The sequence below is a fragment of the Gracilinanus agilis genome, chromosome 3 (assembly GCF_016433145.1).
Source record: "Gracilinanus agilis isolate LMUSP501 chromosome 3, AgileGrace, whole genome shotgun sequence".
NCBI lineage: Eukaryota > Metazoa > Chordata > Mammalia > Didelphimorphia > Didelphidae > Gracilinanus > Gracilinanus agilis.
Window position 1 is genome coordinate 253,426,881 of NC_058132.1, and position 19,832 is coordinate 253,446,712.

Sequence of the window (19,832 nt, forward strand, 5' to 3'; positions counted from 1 at the left end):
TCTCCTCCAACATTTATCACTTTCCTTTGGTGTCATTTTAGCCAGTCTACAAGGTGTGAGGTGGAACCTCAGAGTTGTTTTGATTTGCATTTCTCTAATCAGGAAGGATTTAGAACACTTTTTCATGTGCTTATTGATAGTTTTGATTTTTTTCATGTGAAAACTGCCTATTCATGTCCCTTTGTCAATTAGGGAATGACTTGTTTTTTGTAAATTTGGCTTAGTTTGTTGTATATTTGGGAAATTAAACCTTTGTCAGAGTTTTGTTATAAAGATTTTTTTCCCAGTTTGTTGCTTTCCTTCTAATTTTGGTTGCATTGGTTTTGTTTGTACAAAACCTTTTTAATATGATAAAATCAAAGTCATTCATTTTACATTTTGCAGTGTTCTCTCTCTTGCTTGGTCTTAATTCCTTCCTTTCCCACAGATCTGACAGGTATTTTATTCTATATTCACCTAATTTGTTTATGATTTCATTCTTTAAATTTAAGCCATTTACCCATTTTGTATTTATCTTGGTAAAGGGTCTAAGATGTTGATCTAAACCTGATTTTTCCCATACTGTTTTCCAATTTTCCCAGTAGTTTTTGTCAAATAGTGAGTTCTTGTCCCAAACCCTGGGATCTTTGGGCTTATCAAACACTAGCTTGCTGACGTCATTTACCCCTAGTCTGTTCCACTGATCCACCTTCTGTTGCTTAGCCAGTACCATAGTGTTTTGATGGCCACTGCTTTATAGATCTGGTACTACTAGGCCCCCATCCTTCACATTTTCTTCATTATTTCCCTTGATATCCTTGATCTTTTGTTCTTCCAAATGAACTTTGTTATAATTTTTTCTAATTCTATAAAAAAGTCTTTTTGGTAGTTTCATAGGTGTGGCACTGAATAAGTAGATTAATTTGGGTAGGATTGTCATTTTTATTATACTAGCTCATCCTACCCAGGAACAATTAACGTTTTTCCAATTATTTAGATCTAGTTTTAATTGTGTGAAAAGTATTTTGAAGTTGAGTTCATATAACTCCTTTGTTTGTCTTGGCAGATAGATTCCTAAATATTTTATATTGTCTAGAGCAGTGATGGGCAAACTACAGCCAGTGGGCCAGATGCAGCATCCTGAAATGTTCTATTTGGCTGCACAACATTATTCTTAATCTGACGAATACAATGAGTAGGATACAATACAATGAAACTTCAAAAGAGTTGCCTTAGAAACAGACTGACAGATGAGCATTTCCTTTCCTCTGGCCCCCACTTTAAAAAGTTTGTTCATCACTGGTCTAGAGTGATTTTAAATGGAGTTTCTCTTTCTAACTCCTGTTGCTGAATTTTGTTGGAAATATACAGAAATTCTGATGATTAATGTGGGTTTATCTTGTATCTTGAAACTTTGCTAAAGTTGTTAATTATTTCCACTAGCCTTTTAGTTGATTTTTCTGGGTTCTTTATGTATATCATATATCATCTGGAAAGAGTGATAGTTTAGATTCCTCATTGCCTACTTTTATCCCTTCAATTTCTTTTTCTTCTCTATTTGCTACTGCTAGTGTTTCTAGTACGATATTAAATAATAGAGGTGATAATGGACATAGTTGATTCACTCCTGATCTTACAGGAAGGCTTCTAACATGTCTCCATTGCAGTTGATACTTACTGATGGTTTTAAATATATGCTGGTTATTATTTTGAGGAATGGTCCTTCTATTCCTATACTTAATTTTTTTTTTAATATTTTTTTTAACCCTTAACTTCTGTGTATTGGCTCCTAGGTGGAAGAGTGGTAAGGGTGGGCAATGGGGGTCAAGTGACTTGCCCAGGGTTACACATCTGGGAAGTGTCTGAGGATGGATTTGAACGTAGGACCTCCCGTCTCTAGGCCTGGCTCTCAATCCACTGAGCTACCCAGCTGCCCCTATTCCTATACTTTCTAATGTTTTCAATAGGAATGGGTGTTGTATTTTGTCAAAGGCTTTTTCTGCATCTGTTGAGATAATCGTGATTTCTTTTGGTTTGATTATTGATATGGTTAATTGGTTTTCCTATTAAACCATCCTTGCATTCCTGGTATAAATCCCACCTGGTAATAATGAATATTCCTTATGATAACTTGCTGAAATCTTTTAGCTAGTATTTTATTTAAGATTCTTGCATCTATGTTCTTTAAGGAGATTGGTCTATAGTTTTCTTCCTCTGTTTTTGGTCTGCCTGTCTTTGGAATCAGTACCATATTTGTGTCATAAAAAAGAATTCCGTAAGCCTCCTTCCTTGCTTATTTTGTCAAATAATTTGTACAGTATTGGGATTAGTTGTTCTTTAAATGTTTGATAGAATTCACTTGTGAATCTATCTGGCCCTGGGGATTTTTTCTTAGGAAGTTCTTTGATGGCTTGTTCAATTTCTTTTTCTGAGATGGGGTTATTTATTATTATTTATTTTTGTTAATCTAGGCAATTTATATTTTTGTAAATATTCATTTTTAAATATCTCCTAGTTGTCATATTTATTGCCATATAATTGGGCAAAATAGTTCTTAATAATTACCTTAATTTCTTCTTCATTAGAGGTGAGATCACCCTTTTCATCTTTGATACTGTTAATTTCCTTCTCTTCTTTCCTTTTTAAAAATTAGATTAACCGATACTTTATTTTATTTGTTTTTTCAAAGTACCAGCTCCTAGTCTTATTTATTAGTTCAATAGTTTTTTTTACTTTCAATTTTATTAATTTCTCCTTTAATTTTTAGGATTTACAATTTCATTTTTATCTGTAGATTTTTAATTTGTTCTTTTTCTTATTTTTTAAGTTGCAAGCCTAATTCATTGATCTTCTCCCTCTTGATTGCTGATTGCTATGGGCATTTGATATAAATTTTCTCCTGAGTACTCCTTTGGCTGTATCCCATAGGTTTTGATATGTTGTTTCCTCATTGTCATTCTCTTTAATGAAGTCTGTAATTGTTTCTATGATTTCTTTTTTGACCCACCAGCTTTGAAGAATTAGATTATTTAGTTTCCAACTTGTTTTAAATTTGCCATTCTGGAGAGCAGGGATTCAAACTAAGGAAGCTGGTTAGAAGACTACTACAACAGCTCAGAGCTCACAGAAAAGCCAATTGGCACCCTGAGGAACACTGCTGGATACTCCTGATAAAGAGAATTCTCGTTGAGCCAGCTGATTTCTTACTTCCCTTTAGAAATGGGAGCTGCCGGTGGATTTATAAAATATTCTATGTTTGTCTTCAATTTAATATTCTGGGTATGTGGCAGCATTATCCTGGGAATATTGATATATGCACGTACCAGCAAATTTGTTCAAGAGATCATTCGTGGACTGAATACACATGCAGCTGTAAATCTCTTGATAGCTGTGGGTATCATTATCATGGTTTGGTTTCCTGGGATGCTGTGGTGCTATGAAGGAAAGTTGTTGCATGCTGCTCTTTTTTCATTGGATTACTTGTGATTTTGATTATTCAGATTGTAGCAGGTGTGGTAGGAATAACCTTCAAATATAAGATTGAAAAAGCATTTAAAAACAGTTTTGAGCATGAAGTGGCAACTTTTACCAAATTTGATTCTCAATCTCAGGCATTTCAAAAGAGCTTGGAAAAAATACAAAAGAAGTTTAAATGCTGTGGCTTGATCAGAAGAGCTGCTGACTGGATAAGGAACTTCCACAAGTATGGTGCAACATGTGAATGTCCAAATTTTATACTTAATGACTGTGTAGACTATGAGGGATAATATGTTTTCAGAGAGTCATGTGGTCAGCATATTATTAATTACTTGAAGAAAAATATGATGATTGTTGCTGGGATTGCATTTGGAGTATCAGTGATTGAGATTCTTGGCCTGATCTTTTCTTATGTCTTATGACGCCAGATTGGACCAAACTGAAACTGCAGGAGTTAATCTATCACCTACCAAATCAGCCTTTTCACAATTTGCTTTGCTTAAAAAACAAAACAAAACTGTACAGCTTTGTCAAATAGTAGCCAATTTGTAAAATATACCATTTTGCAGACAGCATAGATACCTTTCATTATGTACCAGATGTCTTTAAGAGTTGTGTGTCATAGGAATAAATAATGTGGATGTATATTATTTTCAGAATTAAAAAAAAATTTGTTCTTTTTTAAAAAATAAAAAAATAATGAAATGAAATAAATTTACCATTCCATAGACCCTTGTTAATTATAATTTTTATTGCATTTATGATCTGAAAAAGTTGCATATATTACTTCTGCTTTTCTGCATTTGTTTGCAATTTTTTTGGGGCATCAATCTTTGTATATGTACTATGTACTGCTGAGAAGAAGGTATATTACTTTTTATCTCTGTTCAGTTTTCTCTAGATATCTATTAACTCTAATTTTTCTAGCATTTCTTGCTTCTTTCTTATTTATTTTTTGGTTCAATTTATCTCGTTCTGAAAGGATAAGGTTAAGATCCTCCACTATCCAATTCCTCCTTGAGCTCCTTTAATTTTTCCTTTAAAAATCTAGATGCTATACCATTTGGTGCATAAATGTTTTTTAATGATATTGCTTCATTATTTATAGTACCTTTAGCAAAATGTAATTTCCTTCCTTATCTATTTTAGTCAGATTAGTTCCTACTTTAGATTTGTCTGATATCATGATTGCTACTCGTGTTTTTTTTTACTTTAAATGACACATAATAAATTCTGCTCTAGCCTTTTACCTTGAATCTGTGAGTGTCACCCTGCCTCAAATATATTTCTTCTAAACAACATATAGTAGGATTCTGGTTTTTAATCTGCTATGCTATCCACTTTTGTTTTGTGGGTGAGTTCATCCCATTCACTTTCAGTGTTGTGATTATTAGCTGTGTATTGCCCTCCATTATATTTTCCCCTTTAGATTCTGCTCTATTCCCTTTCTCTCTGTTCCTCTTCACCTGTATTTTGCTTTTTGTCACCCCCCCCCACTTCTCCCTCCCTCCAATTACCTCCCTCTTTCCTTATCTTATTCCCCTTTTACTTCCCTGTTGGGTAAGATAGAATTCTATATCCCTCTGTGTTTTACTTGTTTTCCCCTCTCTGAGCCAGTTATGATGAGAGTAAATTTTAAGCATTGCCCTTGGCCACTCTTATCTTCCCCTTTCTATATGATTTTTCATGCCTCTTTATGTTATATAATTTACCCCATTCTATCTCTCCCTTCCTGTTTCTTTCAGTGTAACCCTCTTTCAGCCCTCGATTGATTTTTTTACACATCATTCATATACATATATATCATATCATACATACATGTCATTCCATATTATCACATTTACATATACATCATATCATCATATACATCATATCATCATGATCAGCTTATGTCTCCACCCTTTTTCTGGGTAAATTCCTTCTATCTTCTCTACTACTAAGGGTAATTTTTGAGAATTACAGAAATTCTCTTTCCATGTAGACATATAAACCTTTTAACCTTAATGAGTTCCTTAAATTTTCTCTTTTTTAAAAAAAATCTTTATTAATTAATTTAGAACATTTTCCCATGGTTATAGGATTCGTGTTCTATTCCTCTTCCTACCCCCTCCCATAGCCGATGCAAAATTCCACTGGGTTTTACATGTGTCATTGATCAAGACCTATTTCCATATTATTGATATTTGCAGTAAGGTGCTCATTGTGAGTCAGTATCCCTAATAATATCCCCATCCTCCCATGTGAATAGGCAGTTGTTTTTCTTCTGTGTTTCTACTTCCACAGTTCTTCCTCTGAATGTGAATAGCGTTCTTTCTCATAGGTCCTTCGTAGTTGTCCTGGATCATTGCATTGTTGTTAGTAGAGAAGTCCATTACATATGATTTTACCACAGTGTATCCATCGCTGTGTATAATATTCTCCTGGTTCTGCTCCTTTTGCTCTGCATCACTTCCTGGAGGTCATGCCAGTTCACATGGAATTTCTCCAGTTCATTATTCCTTTGAGCACAATAGTATTACATTACCAACAGATACCACAATTTGTTCAGCCATTCCTCAATTGAAGGGAAAAAAATTTTTTTTCTCTTTCTTATTTACCTTTTTGGACTTCTCTCATGTCTCGTGTTTGGACTTGATTTTTTGTGTAGGTCTGATTTATTCCTCAAGAATACTTGGAAATCTTCTATCTTATTGAATGTCCATTTTTTCCCCCTGAAAGAACATACTTATTTTTGCTAGATAGGAGACTCTGGGTTGTAAACCCAAATCTTTTGTTTTCCAGAATACCTTAATTCCATGCCTTTTGATACTTTAATGTAGAAGCCACTAGGTCCTGTGTGATACTGATTGTAGCTACATGGTATTCAAATGGTGTCTTTCTGGCAGCTTGAAGTATTTCTTCCTTGGCTTGATGGCTCTCGAATATAGCTATTATATTCCTGGAAGTTGTGATTTGAGGATTTCATTCTGGAGGTGATCTGTGAATTCTTTCAATTTGAATTTTATTTTCTTGTTCGAGGATCTCTGGGCAGTTATCTTTGATAATTTCTTGTAATATGATGTACAAAGTTTTTTCTTGATCATGGCTTTCAGGTAGTCCAATGATTCTCAGATTGTCTCTCCTAGATCTATTTTTAGGTCAGTTGTATTTTTCAGTAAGATATTTCATATTTTCCTCTTTTTTATTTCTTTGATTCTCCTTTATTGTTTATATTGTTTTTAATTTAGAATATTTTTCCATGGTTACATGACTCATATTCTTCCCCTCCCCTTCCCTCCCTACTCTTGTCACTGACAAGCAGTTGTACTGGGTTATACATGTATCATTGTTCAAAACCTATTTCCATGTTATTCATATTTGCAGTAGACTGATCTTTTAACATCAAACCCTAATCATATCCTCATCAAACCATGAGATTGATCATATGTTTTCCTTCTGCAATTCTGTTCCCACAGTTCTTTCTCTGGCTGTGGATAGCGTTCTTTCTCATAAGTTTCTCTGGATTGTCCTGGGTCATTGCATTGCTGCTAAAAGAAAAATCTTTTACATTTGATTGTGCCATAATATATCAGTCTCTGTGTACAATGTTCTCCTGATTCTGCTCCTTTCGCTCTGCATCAATTCCTGGAGGTCTTTCCAGTTCACATGGAATTCCTCGAGTTCATTATTCCTTTCAGCACAATATTATTCCATTACCATCAGATACCACAATTTGTTCAGCCATTCCCCAATCAAGGGACACCCCCAATTTTTTGCTACCACTAAGAGCAAGGCTATACATATTTTTGTACAAGTCTTTTTCCCTATTATCTCTTTGGAGTACAAACCCAGCAGTGGTATGGCTGGATCAAAAGGGCAGGCAGTCTTTTAAAACCCTTTGGGCATAGTTCCAAACTACCATCCAGAATGGTTAGATCAATTCACAACTCCACTAGCAATTCATTAATGTCCCAATTTTGCCACATCCCCTCCAACATTTATTACTTTCTTTTGGTGTCATTTTAGCCAATCTGCTAGGTTGTGAGGTGGAACCTCAAAGTTGTTTTGATTTGTATTTCTCTAATTATAAGAGATTTAGAACACTTTTTCATGTGCTTATTGTTAGTTTTGATTCTTTATCTGAAAATTGCCTATTCATGTCCTTTGCCCATTTCTCAATTAGGGAATGGCTTGATTTTTTTGTACAATTGATTTACCTCCTTTTATATATATTTATACATACGTGTGTGTGTGTGTGTGTGTGTATACACATATATATAAAACAGATATTTCATCCTATACATTTTGTCACTGTTCCCTCTAAGTATACTTCTTCTAGCTACCCTGATGATAACAATTTTTTTTTAACCCTTGTACTTCGGTGTATTGTCTCATAGGTGGAAGAGTAGTAAGGGTGGGCAATGGGGGTCAAGTGACTTGCCCAGGGTCACACAGCTGGGAAGTGGCTGAGGCCAGATTTGAACCTAGAACCTCCCATCTCTAGGCCTGACTCTCACTCCACTGAGCTACCCAGCTGCCCCAAATAATAACAATTTTTAAGAGTTACCAATATCATCTTTTCTTATAGGTATACAAATCATTTGAAGTTATTGGGTCGCTTAAAAAAAAAGTTTTGGTTTTTTGGTTTTTTTTCCCTCTCTTAATTACCTTTTGGTGATTCTCTTGAGTTCTGTGTTTGGACATCAAATTTTCTGTTTAAGTCTGATCTTTTCTTTATGAAATCTTAGAAGTCTTTTATTTTATTAAATGACCATACTTTCCCCTGCAAGAATATAGTCAGTTTTGCTGGGTAGTTGATTCTTGGTTGTTGATCCAGTTCTCTTGCTTTCCGGAATATCATATTACATGCCTTCCGGTCCTACAGTACAGATGCAGCCAGAGCCTGTGTTATCCTAATTGTGGTTCCATGGTATCTGAATGACTTCATCTTAGCAGCTTGTAATAGTTTTTCCTTGGTCTGGTAGTTCTTGAATTTGGCTACAACATTCCTGGGTGTTGTCAATTGGGAATTAAATGTAGGAGGTGATCTGTGGATTCTTTCAATATCCACTTTTCCCTTGTTCGAGAATGTTGGGGCAGTTTTCTTGGATAATTTCCTGTAAGAGGATGTCCAGGCTTTTACTTTTGTCATGATCTTGTAGTCCAATAATTCTTAAATTGTCTCTCCTCAATCTGTTTTCAAATCTGAGGTTTTGTCAATGAGGTGTTTCATATTTTACTCAAGTTTTTCATTCTTTTGACTGTATTTTATAGATCCTTGCTGCCTTGTGAAGTCATTTGCTTCTAGTTTTGGATTCTAATTTTTAAAGACTGAATTTCATCCCCAGCTTTTTGGTCATCCTTCTCCTCTTCTGGTTTGATTTTCTCTGTAGGTCATCTTTTGCCTTCTTTGCCTTGTTTTCAAACTGGTCAATTTTGACTTTCAAGACACTATTTTCTTGTTTTAGTTCATGCATTTTCTTTTCCCAATTGTCTTCATCCTCTCTTAATTGTTTTTTGAGTTCTTGAGTTAATTGAATTTTGAGTTCTTCCAAAGCCTGTGTCCAATTCGCTGGAGTTTCTGTGTTTTTTTCTTGGTGTTGCTTGGTGTTCCTTGGTCCTTCTCTGTTTCATTTACTCTTTGTTCTTTACCTGGATAGAAGCTGTCCACTGTAATTTGTTTTTTCTTTTTCTGTTGTTTACTCATATTTTTTTCTTCTTTCCCTCCTGTAATTAGCTGTAATTTTGCTCCTCTGATTATTTGCTGGATCTGTGGGTTTGGGCTATTCTGTCCTGAAGGGGCTTCTTCTCTGCTCTTCTGATGGTTTTAATGAGCTTTGAGGTAAGATCTTCCCCAGCTGGCAGCAGAAGTTTACAGCTACTTTCAGTGCAGTCTATGAGGGAGGGGTATTGGAGCTTCCCTGCCTTCTGAAGACTTCTTATCTGCCCTACTGATAAGATTAACCCAGAGTGGAGTTGATTTCCAGAGATGGATGTGCCCTGAGACCAAAACCTTGAAAAAAGGAGGGAGGGGGCAAGATAGAACATTTTGGTTGTGACTAGGCTACCCTCTCTTAGTTTCTCTTCCAGCCATCTCCCTGCCATTTGTGTTCAAAGCCCTGAACCTGGCATAGGTGTGCCAGCAAGGCACTCCCTCCAGACTAGCACCCTTTCCCACCCAGAGATTCCAGGAACCACTGGAAACTCAGCACAGTAGGTAGGTGAGGGGTCCTGGGATCTTCTTTCTTCCTTTCTCTCAAACCTGACAGCTCAATAATTCAGGCTTTTTTTGGGCATATCTCTTGAGCTGCGTCCAGTAGGAGGATCCTCCAGCTCTGTCCTGTTAGATTTGGTTTTCTGTCCCCTCAAAGCACTTTGCTTTTTATTGGTGTGGAAGGATTTTCAGAGGCCTGGAGTTTTGCTGTGTGTCTAAGCTGCCATCTTCCCAGAATCCCCCTCCAGTCTTTTCTTAAATAATCCTTCTCATCATTTCTTATGGTGCAGTAGTATTTCATTACAATCATGTATCACAACCATTTCCCAACTGATGGATATCCCTTTAGTTTCCAGTTATTTGCCATGGCAAAAAGAGCTGCTATAAATATTTTTGAACAAACAGGTCCTTTCTACTTTTTAAAAATCTCTTTGAGACACAAATCTAGTAATATTACTGTTGGATCAAAGGATATGCACAATTTCAAAGCCCTTTTGGCATAGTTCCAAATTGCTCTCCAGAATGGTTGGATCAGCTCACAACTCCACCAGCAGGGCATAGTGTCTCAATTTTGCTACATCCCTGTCTTCATATTTTCCTTTCATCATATTAGGCAATCTGTAGGTATGAGATGGTAACTTAGGGTTGTTTTAATTTGCATTTCTCTCATCAAGAGTGATTTAGAAAATTTTTTAATTTAACCTTGATTTCCTCATCTGAAAACTCTCTGTTCGTATCCTTTGACCATTTATCAATTGAGAAACAATTTTATTCTAATCAGTTTGATTCAGTTCTCTATATATTTGAGAAATAAGACCTTTATTAGAGATACTTGCTGTAAAAGTTTTTTCCCAACTTTTCCTTTTTCTGCTAGTCTTGGTTGTCTTGGTTTTTTGTGCAAAAACTTTTTAATATAATCAGAGTTATCCATTTTATATCTTATAATACTTTCTATTTTTTGTTTGGTCAAAAATTTTTCTCTTATCCATAGGTTTGACAGGTAGACTATTCTATACTCCTTTAATGTGCTAATGGTAGTACCTTTTATGTTGAAATCATGCATTCATTTTGACCTTATCTTAGTATGAGGTGTTAGCCTAACCCAGTCTCTGCTATACTTTTTTCCAGTTTTCCCAGCAGTTTTTTTTTTTTTTATCAAATAGTTATTTCTTATCCCAAAAGCTTGTATCTTTGGGTTTCTCAACTACTAGATAAATTATGGTCATTTGCTACTAGTACCTAATCATCTCTACTGATCTATATTGCTTTGTTAGTCATTACCAGATTGTTTTGATGATTACAGCTTTGTAATACATTTTGAGATGTGGTACTCCTATGTAACCACCTTTCACATTTTTTTCATTGATTTCCTTTACATTCTTGATCTTTTTTTCTGCCACATGAATTTTGTTATTTTTCTAGTTCTATAAAATAATTTTTGGATATTTTGATTGTTGTGGCACTGAATGAGTAGATTAATTGAGGTAGGGTCATCATTTTTATTATATTGGCTTCACCAACCCATGAGCAATTAATATTTTTCCAGATGTTTAGATGTAACTTTTTTTGTGTGTATGTGAAAAGTATATTTTGTCTTGTTTTGTTTTTATGTTCGTATAATTGCTGGGTTTGTCTTTGCAGGCAAACACCCACATATTTTAGATTTGCTATTGTTAATTTAAATGGAATTTATTTTTCTTTCTCGTGTTGCTGGGCTTTATTGGCAGTTTAAAGAAATGCTGATGATCTATGTGGATTAATTTTATATCCTGCAACTTTGTTAAAGTTGTTAATTCTTTCAACTGGTTTTTTTAGTTTAATCTTTAGGACTCTTAAGTATATCAACATATCTTCTGCATTATGTAGCGGTAATTTTAATTCTACATTGCTTATTCTAAATTCTTTATTTCCTTTTTCTTATTCCTATAACTAACATTTCAGTCTAGTACAGTATTGAATAATAGTGGTGATAATGAGCATCCTTGCTTTACCTCTGATCTTACTGGGAAGGCATCTAGTTTATTTCCTTTATAAATAATATTTGCTGATGGTTTTAAATATATACTATTTATCATTTTAAGAAAAGTTCCATTAATTCTTATACTCTCTAGTGTTTTTAATAGAAATAGGTATTGTATTTTGTCCAAAGATTTTTCTGTATCTATTGAGATTATCATATGATTTCTTTTGGTTTTGTTATTGATGAAGTCAATTATACTGATGGTTTTCCTAATACTGAACCAGTCTGAATTCCTGGAATCTTGCTAGTATTTTATTTAAAATTCTTACATTAATATTCATTAGGGAGATTGGTCTGAGGTTTCTTTCTCTTTCTGGTTTAGTTATCAGTACCATATTTGTATTGTATAAAGAGTAATTTGGTAACATGACTTTTTCAGCTTTTTTTTTCAAATAGTTTGTCTAGTATTAAGATTAATTAATTAATTAAGATTAATTGTTCTTTAAATGTTTGGTAGAATTCATTTGTAATTTGATCTGGCCCTGGGAATTTTTTCTTTGGGAGTTCATTGATGGCTTGTTCAATATCTTTTTCTGAGATGGGCTTGTTTAGGTATTCTGTTTCCTTATCTACTAATCCAGGCAATTTAATTCATCCATCTCACTTAGATTGTCAGATTTGTTCATCTATAATTTGATAAAATAGTTCCTAATGATTACATCAATTTTCTCTTCGTTGGTGGTACATTTAATCCTTTTAATAAATGTTACTGGTAATTTAGTTTTCTTCTTTCTTTTTTAAAAATCAAATTAACCAGTGGTTTATTTATTTTATTGTTTATTGTTTTTTTAAATAAAGTCAGCTTCCAATTTTATTAATTCATTTTTCTTTAAATTTTGTTAATCTCACCTTTGATTTTCAGGATTTCCAATTTAGTATCTAATTGGGAGTTTTTAATTCTTTATTTTTGTAGTTTTTTTGAGTTGCATGCTCAATTTGTTAATCTGTTCTTTATCTATTTTATTGATGTAAGCAATTAGAGATAGAAATTTTTCCTCTAAACACTGATTTATGTGTATCCCATAAATTTTGTAAAGATGCCATTCTCTGTAATAAAATTATTGCTTGTTTCTATAATTTGTTATTTGGCTTACTTATTCTTTAGACTTGGATTATTGTTTAGTTTCCAATTAATTTCTTAATCTCTCTTTTCATGAACCTTTATTGGATGCTATTTTTATTGTATTATGATCTGAAAAGAATGCATTCAATATTTCTGCTTTTCTTCATTTGATTGTGAGGTTTTTATATCCCAATATATAGTAATTTTTTTGTGTAGGTGCCATGTACTTGTGAAAAAAAAAAAAGATGTGTTCTTTTATAATCCTACTTTTTCCAAAAGTCTATCATGTCCAACTTTTCTAAAATTCTATTCTCTTCCTTAACTTCTTTCTTGATTACTTTTTGGTTAGGCTAATTCTGAGAGGGGAAAATTGAGGTCCCCCAGTAGTGTAGTTGTTACTTCCTTCTTAACTTCTCCTTTAAAATTCTGAATGTTCTACCATTTGATGCATATATACTTAGTATTGAAATTTGTTCATTGTCTGTGATATCTTTTAGCAAGATGTAATTTCCTTCTTTGTCTCTTTTAATTAGATCTATTTTTATTTTAGTTTTGACTGAGTTCATGGTTGCTTTTTTTACTTCAGATGAAGCATAATAGATTCTGTTCCAGCCTTTTACCTTTTATTCTGTGGAACTTCAAATGTGTTTCTTGTAAACAGCATAATTGTAGGATTCTCCTTTTTAATCCTTCCTGCCATCCACTTTGTTTTATGGGTGAGTTCCTCCCATTCACATTTATAGTTATGATAATTAACTATTTCCCTCCATCCTGCCTTCTCTCTGTTTATTCTCCTTTTTCTTTTCATCACACCCCTTTTCACAAGTGTTTTACTTCTGATCACCATCTCCTCCAATCTGTCTTCCCTTCTCCCCATCCCTTTTTACTTCTCCTTAGGGTAACAAAGATTTCTCTATCTGAGTGTGTATGTTATTCCCTCTTTAAGCCAAATTTGATGAGAGTAAGATTCCATTGTTACCTGCCACCTTCTCATTTTCCCTCCTATGAAATAGTTCTTTTGAGCCTCTTTTATAAGATCATTCATCTCATTTTATTTCTCCCTTCATTCTTCTTCCACTGCAATCTTCTTTCTCCTTCCTTAATTTTTTTTTTTTGGCTATCTTTCCATTACATATGTAAGGGTTAAAAATTAAGGTTGGACTAAATATATGAGAATGTGGTTGCTGAAATTAATATATCTTAAGTCAAATGACTTTTTATCAGTATTTATTTATAAAATAGAGGGAAAGTGGAGAAATGAGAAAGAGGGTAGAGAAGGTATCTGTCTTATCACACTAGATAATTACTCCAGCCCAGTTTGAACCAGGCAGGGCTCATTAACAGTCCACCAGAGGGCCATGGGTCGGAGGGCCCAGTGGTGAATAAAGCAAGGGTTCCAGCCACGAGGCCTTCTCCAAGGCACAGAGTCTCTTTGGAACATAGTCCCTTCAGGAGCCAGGAAAGGAGTCAGTCTTTTTCACTTACCCACGTGGTAGTCTAAAGAGAAGATCCTCTAGCAGCCTTCAGATCCTCCAAAAGAACTCCAACTCCAAAAAATCTCTCACAAAAACTTCCTCATAGGAAGTTGCAAATACTTTTAAAGACCCTTCTTTGCGTCATTTCCTGTGCCTTCCTTCCACTTTATGTGGATCAGTTGTAGTTTATAAATTTTCTTAGGACTGTCCAAGGGGCAGTCAGTCATTTCTGAGTTGTCACCCACTTTAGCATGTGGGTTGTGGACCTCCCCCCACTGAAGCATAAAGTGGAGGTGGATTCTATTCTGGTGATTAAATCTAAAAGTAGGCAGGGGAGAGTTAATCCCATCTTCACACATATAATTCACACCCACACCTTCTGTGTTTATTCCCACTAATTTTCCTATTAGTGATAACATTTGTGGGAGTTATAAGTATGATGTTCTCATATGAGAATATATACAGTTTAATAATTTAACCTTTTGAGTCCTTACATTTTCTCTTTCCTTTTTGCTCTCTTATACTTCTGTTGAGTCTTCTGTTTAAAGTCAGTTTTTCTAATAAGCCCTGTTCTTTACATTAGGAATTCTTGAAAGTTCACAATTTCATTAAATGTCCATTTTTTCCCTTGAAGTATTATACTGAGTATTACTGGGTAGTAATTGTAGGTTGTAATCCTAGTTCCTTTGCCTTATGAAATATCATATTCCAAGCTCTGAGATCCTTTTAGAAGAGTTTGCATGTGTTTGCTTATTTTTCACTCTCTTCTGTTGCAGCTCCAGTATTTTGCTCTTTTTCTCCATAAAAGTTTTCCAGGGTCAAGAGCTTTTTTTTTACTGTTGTTTACTCCTTTCCCCCCTGGAGGATTGGGATTCCTGCTTATTGGTGGTCATTGCTTTCTTAGCTTCTGTCTTGCAGGGCTTTGTCTAGGGACTATCTTCCCTTCCATTTTCCTTCGAAGCTGTGAAATCCTGTGTAATCCTAATTGAGACTCCATGATATTTGAATTGTTTCTTTCTGCCTTGATTGAAGTATTTTTTCTTTGGTCTGGGAGCTCTGAAATTTTTTGTATAATATTTCTAGCATTTTTCTTTCTGGAATCTCAGGAGAAGTGATCAATGGATTCTTTCAATTTCTATTTTACCTCTGACTCTAGGATTTTGGGCAGTTTTCCATGATAATTTCTATTAGTAAGATGTCCAGGTGCATGTTTTTGCACTTGATTTTCAAGCACTCCAGTAATTCTTAAATTATTTCTCTGTGATCAACTTTCCATTTTTTTCCAATAAGAAATTTCATGTTTTCTTCTATTTTATCATTCTTAGCTTTTGTTAGAGTTTTTGAAGCCTTGTGGAGACATTATTTTCTACTTGTCTAGTTCTAATTTTTAAGGAATTATTTTTCTTCAGTGAGCTTATATATCTCCTTTTCTGTTTAGCTAGTTCCACTTTTTAAAGACTTGTTTACTTTGGTGACTTTTTGTATCTCTTTTTTATATTGGGCCAATTATATTTTTTAAGGAGTTGTTTTCCTAGGGAGCAGTGGGTGGCTCGGTGGATTGAGAGCCAGGCCCAGAGATAGGAAATCCTAGGTTCAAATCTGGCCTCAGACATTTCCTAGCTGCATGACCCTGGGAAAGTCACTTAACTCCTATTACCTATCCCTTACCACTCTTCTGCCCTGGAGCCAATACAGAGATTAACTCCAAGAGGGAAGATAAGGGTTTTAAGGGAAAAAAAAAAACAGAAGACAAAAGGAAATTGCAGTTAAATGGAAGTACCCAGTGTTTTCCTTGGAGAAGCAAATAAAAGACTTTACTTAATGTTAATTTTTAGATATCTTTTCTCAATTTTTGGTTTTTCTCTATTAATCTCATATTTCTTCTCCATTTTTGATCTCTTTCATTTGATTTTTAAAATCTTTTTTTGAGTTCTTTCATTAGGTCTTTTGGGCCTGAGACCAATTTATATTTTTCTTTGATGATTCTTATGTAGCTATTTTGACAATGCTATCCTCTTCTTTGGAATCAGATTTTTTTTGTTCTTTTATTATCAATTTATTTTGTGATTTTTAAAACTTTACTATATAATAAAATTGAGGCCCTGTTTGTGAATTGGATAGGGTGCTGTCCCACATTTCTTGTGCTGAGGCTTGAGGCTTTGCTTCTGATATGTACCAGGCCCTGATATCTAGCTGCTAGATTATAATAGTAGGGAAGTCTCCTTTCTAGCTTTTACTGGTGGGAAGCCTTACTGCAGGCTTGTATTAAAGCAGAAACTCATTGCTGGACGAATCAAAGAGCAGAGACTTCTGGATAGCCCCCAGGGGCAAAACCTTACTGCTCTGTGTCCCCAGGGATGAGCCTTACTGCTGGCTGGCCCCAGGGGCGGAGCTTTGCTACTTTCCATGCCCAGGGATGGAGCCCCACAGGAGATTTTTACAGATTGGGCCCCAACAGCCTGCTGGGGTGTGGTCTGCCTTTGCTGCTGCCTGAATAAAAAAATAAAATTCTGAAAGCAGAACTCCACATTGTTTATAATTTGTTTAAAAATATATAAATTATATGTGTGCTAATATAAACAGCCTCTGTTTTTTAGTTCTCTTTGGTTGTGTTTTACTTTTGATATTTTTTCTCTTGATTTTGTGGCTATTGTTTTTTAATGTTATCATAGTATGTATTATTTTTATTCTCTTTTCAACTCTTCATATAGTTCCCTTATTTTCTTTATACTTCTACTATTTGTCATTTTAAATACCATAATACATATCACAATCTATTTAGCAATTTCTCCTAATCATTGCATTTGTGCTATTTCCAGTTATTTTGTCCTTACAAACAGAGGTTCTTTGAATATATTCATACATACACAGCTTTTTACCCTCTTAATAATTCCCTTAGGGCCAATTCCTAGTAATGAGATCTGTAGGTCCATGCTTTACAGCTTTTCAGCCCTTAATGTAGATTTTCATCTTGTTTTCTAAAAAACAATTCACATCTATTCTAGTGGTATAATATAAGACCCATTTCATCACATCCCTATCATCATTTAATTTTATCACCTTAACTTGTCTGGTTCTCAGTTAACATACATTATTACCAGGGCCATATTTAACTAGATTGGTTTTAGACAATCTATTGTTAGGATCATACTCTTTCTAAAAGCAAGTCTTTCCAGCTTGGTTATACCCAGTGGAACTTTTGTTCTAATGCCATAATCCCTCAGGAATGCAGAATTATCTCCATAGTATGATGAGTGTTAGAGTAAGACCTTTGAAGAATATTTACAGTTTCTAAACTATTGTTGTCCCTTCAGAAGCTATGTTTGGATTATATATGTGCTCAGGCTTATATCTACTACTAGCTTCTTGCAGGTGTATGAGGGTTCTCCAGATATCCATCATAATTAACTTGTATGAGGTTCTATTATCTCCTTATTTTCTTTCTTATTTATTTATTGGTTAGATTTATCTAGTTCTGAGAGGGGAAAGTTAAAGTCCCCCACTCTTATTATTTTATTGTTTATTTCCAGCTGTATCTCGTTTATTTTTTCCTTTAAAAATCTGGATGTTATAACTCTTGGTGCATACAGGTCCAATATTGATAATGCTTATTATCTGTAGTAACCCTCAACATAATATAATTATCTTGTTCATCTCTTCCAATTATATCCATTTTAGCCCCAATTCTGTCAGAGATAATGACCACTACCACTGCTATCTCTGGATAAGCTGAAACATAGTATATTCTATTCTAGCTCCTAACCTTCACTCTGTGTGTCTCATTTTCAGTGTTTCTTGTAAACAACTCGTCAGCTTCTGGTTTTTGATCCTTTCTGCTATCCATTTTCTTTCAATTTTTTGCTACCACAAAGAGCAAGGCTATAAATATTTTTGTACAAGTCTTTTTTCTTATTATTTCTTTGGGATACAAACCTAACAGTAGTATGGCTAGGTCAAAGGGTAGGTATTCTTTTAAAGCCCTTTGGGCATAATTCCAAATTGCCTTCCAGAATATTTGAACTAATTCACAAATCCACCAGCAATGTATTAGTGTCCCAATTTTGCCACAACCCTTCCAACATTTATCACTTCCCTTTGCTGCCATTTTGGCCAGTCTGCTAGTTGTAACATGGTACCTCAGAGTTGTTTTAATTTGCATTTCTCTAATCAGGAGGGATTTAGAACACTTTTTCCTGTGCTTATTGATAGTTTTGATTTCATTACATGAAAACTACCTATTCATGTCCCTTGACCATTAGTTGATTGGGGAATGGCTTGCTTTTTTTGTAAATTTGACTTAGTTCCTTATATATTTGGGAAATTAAACCTCTGTCAGAGAGTTTTGTTATAAAAATATTCTCCCAATTTGATGCTTTCCTTCTAATTTTGGTTGCATTGGTTTTGTTTGTACAAAAAATTTTAATTTGATGTAATCAAAGTCATTCATTTTACATTTTGCAATGTTCTCTATCTCCTGCTTGGTCTTAAATTTCTTCCTTTCCCCACAGATTTGATAGGTATTTTATTCTATGTTCACCTAATTTATTTATGATTTCACTCTTTATACTTTACCCATTTTGAATTTATCTTGGTAAAGGGTGTAAGATGTTGATCTAAACCTGATTTTTCCCAGCAGTTTTTGTCAAATAGTGAGTTCTTATCTTACAAGTTGGGGTCTTTGGGTTTATCTATCCATTTTCTTTCCATGGGTGAATGCATCCCATTTACACTCAGTCATAGTTACTACCTGTGCATTTCCATCCACTCTGTTGTTCCTCAGTGTTTGTCCCCCTCTTCCTTTCTTTCCACCATATCCCTCCTCTGTTAGAAGGTGCGTCGCATGCTTTGTCATTGTTCCTCTAGAATAGTGGTTGGTCTTTAAATTGATCAGAGTTCCTAAGCCTCTCAGAATTGTTTGTTATAACATTAATTTTATCATTGTATTAGTTATTCTGATTCTGCTCACTTGAATATTTACCATTTTATATAAATCTTTGCAGGTTTTTCTAAAAACCATAACTTTCTTCTTAGGGCTCAACAATATTACATTCATATAACATGTCCTCTTCTGGAACTTGCTCCTTAATTTACTCTCTCTGTCTAATTAGACCCCACTATCTAAACTTCTTGATCTAGTCTGGTCCTCAAATTATTATTCTGAAGAATTAGTCTATCAGTAGCAGATAGATACAGTGGGAAATTCACCAACCTGGCTTGAGCCAAGTTGGCCCTGGCCTAAATCTCAAACAGGTCTCTGATAAGGTTCTTATTTGGCACCGGATTTCAGGAACTCAGTGTAGGACTATAGTGAAGAAAGGTGCATAGGATATCTCACTCAATGGCTGGGTGGCTGGATGGCTGAATTACAGAAAACAGGAACTTGAATGGCTTCCAAGGATAGGAACCAACAATAGGAAGTGCTTTCCTCAACTGCTTGAAAGAGATAGGAACACTCCCCCCCTAACTGTTTCTATGAGTCTCCTTTTATCCAGTCTTCACATCCTAGAATCTTTTCCTTTTCATTCCATGTGTGTGCCAGCCTTCTTCTGCAAAGTTGTGCACTTTGCAGAAGCTTTCACCTGTCTGATTTGTTTTCTTATCTGGGCACCAACAAACTTACCTTGC

At 34.6% G+C, this 19,832-nt stretch overlaps 1 protein-coding gene and 1 pseudogene across 1 annotated transcript in view; both read left to right on the forward strand.

The window, feature by feature from the left end:
* The window catches only part of CFAP210 (cilia and flagella associated protein 210), a 48,136-nt gene that overhangs the window by 13,620 nt on the left and 14,684 nt on the right, over nt 1-19,832 (forward strand). The gene's annotated exons all lie outside the window — the stretch shown is intronic.
* LOC123242223 lies at nt 3,199-4,076 on the forward strand (annotated as a pseudogene).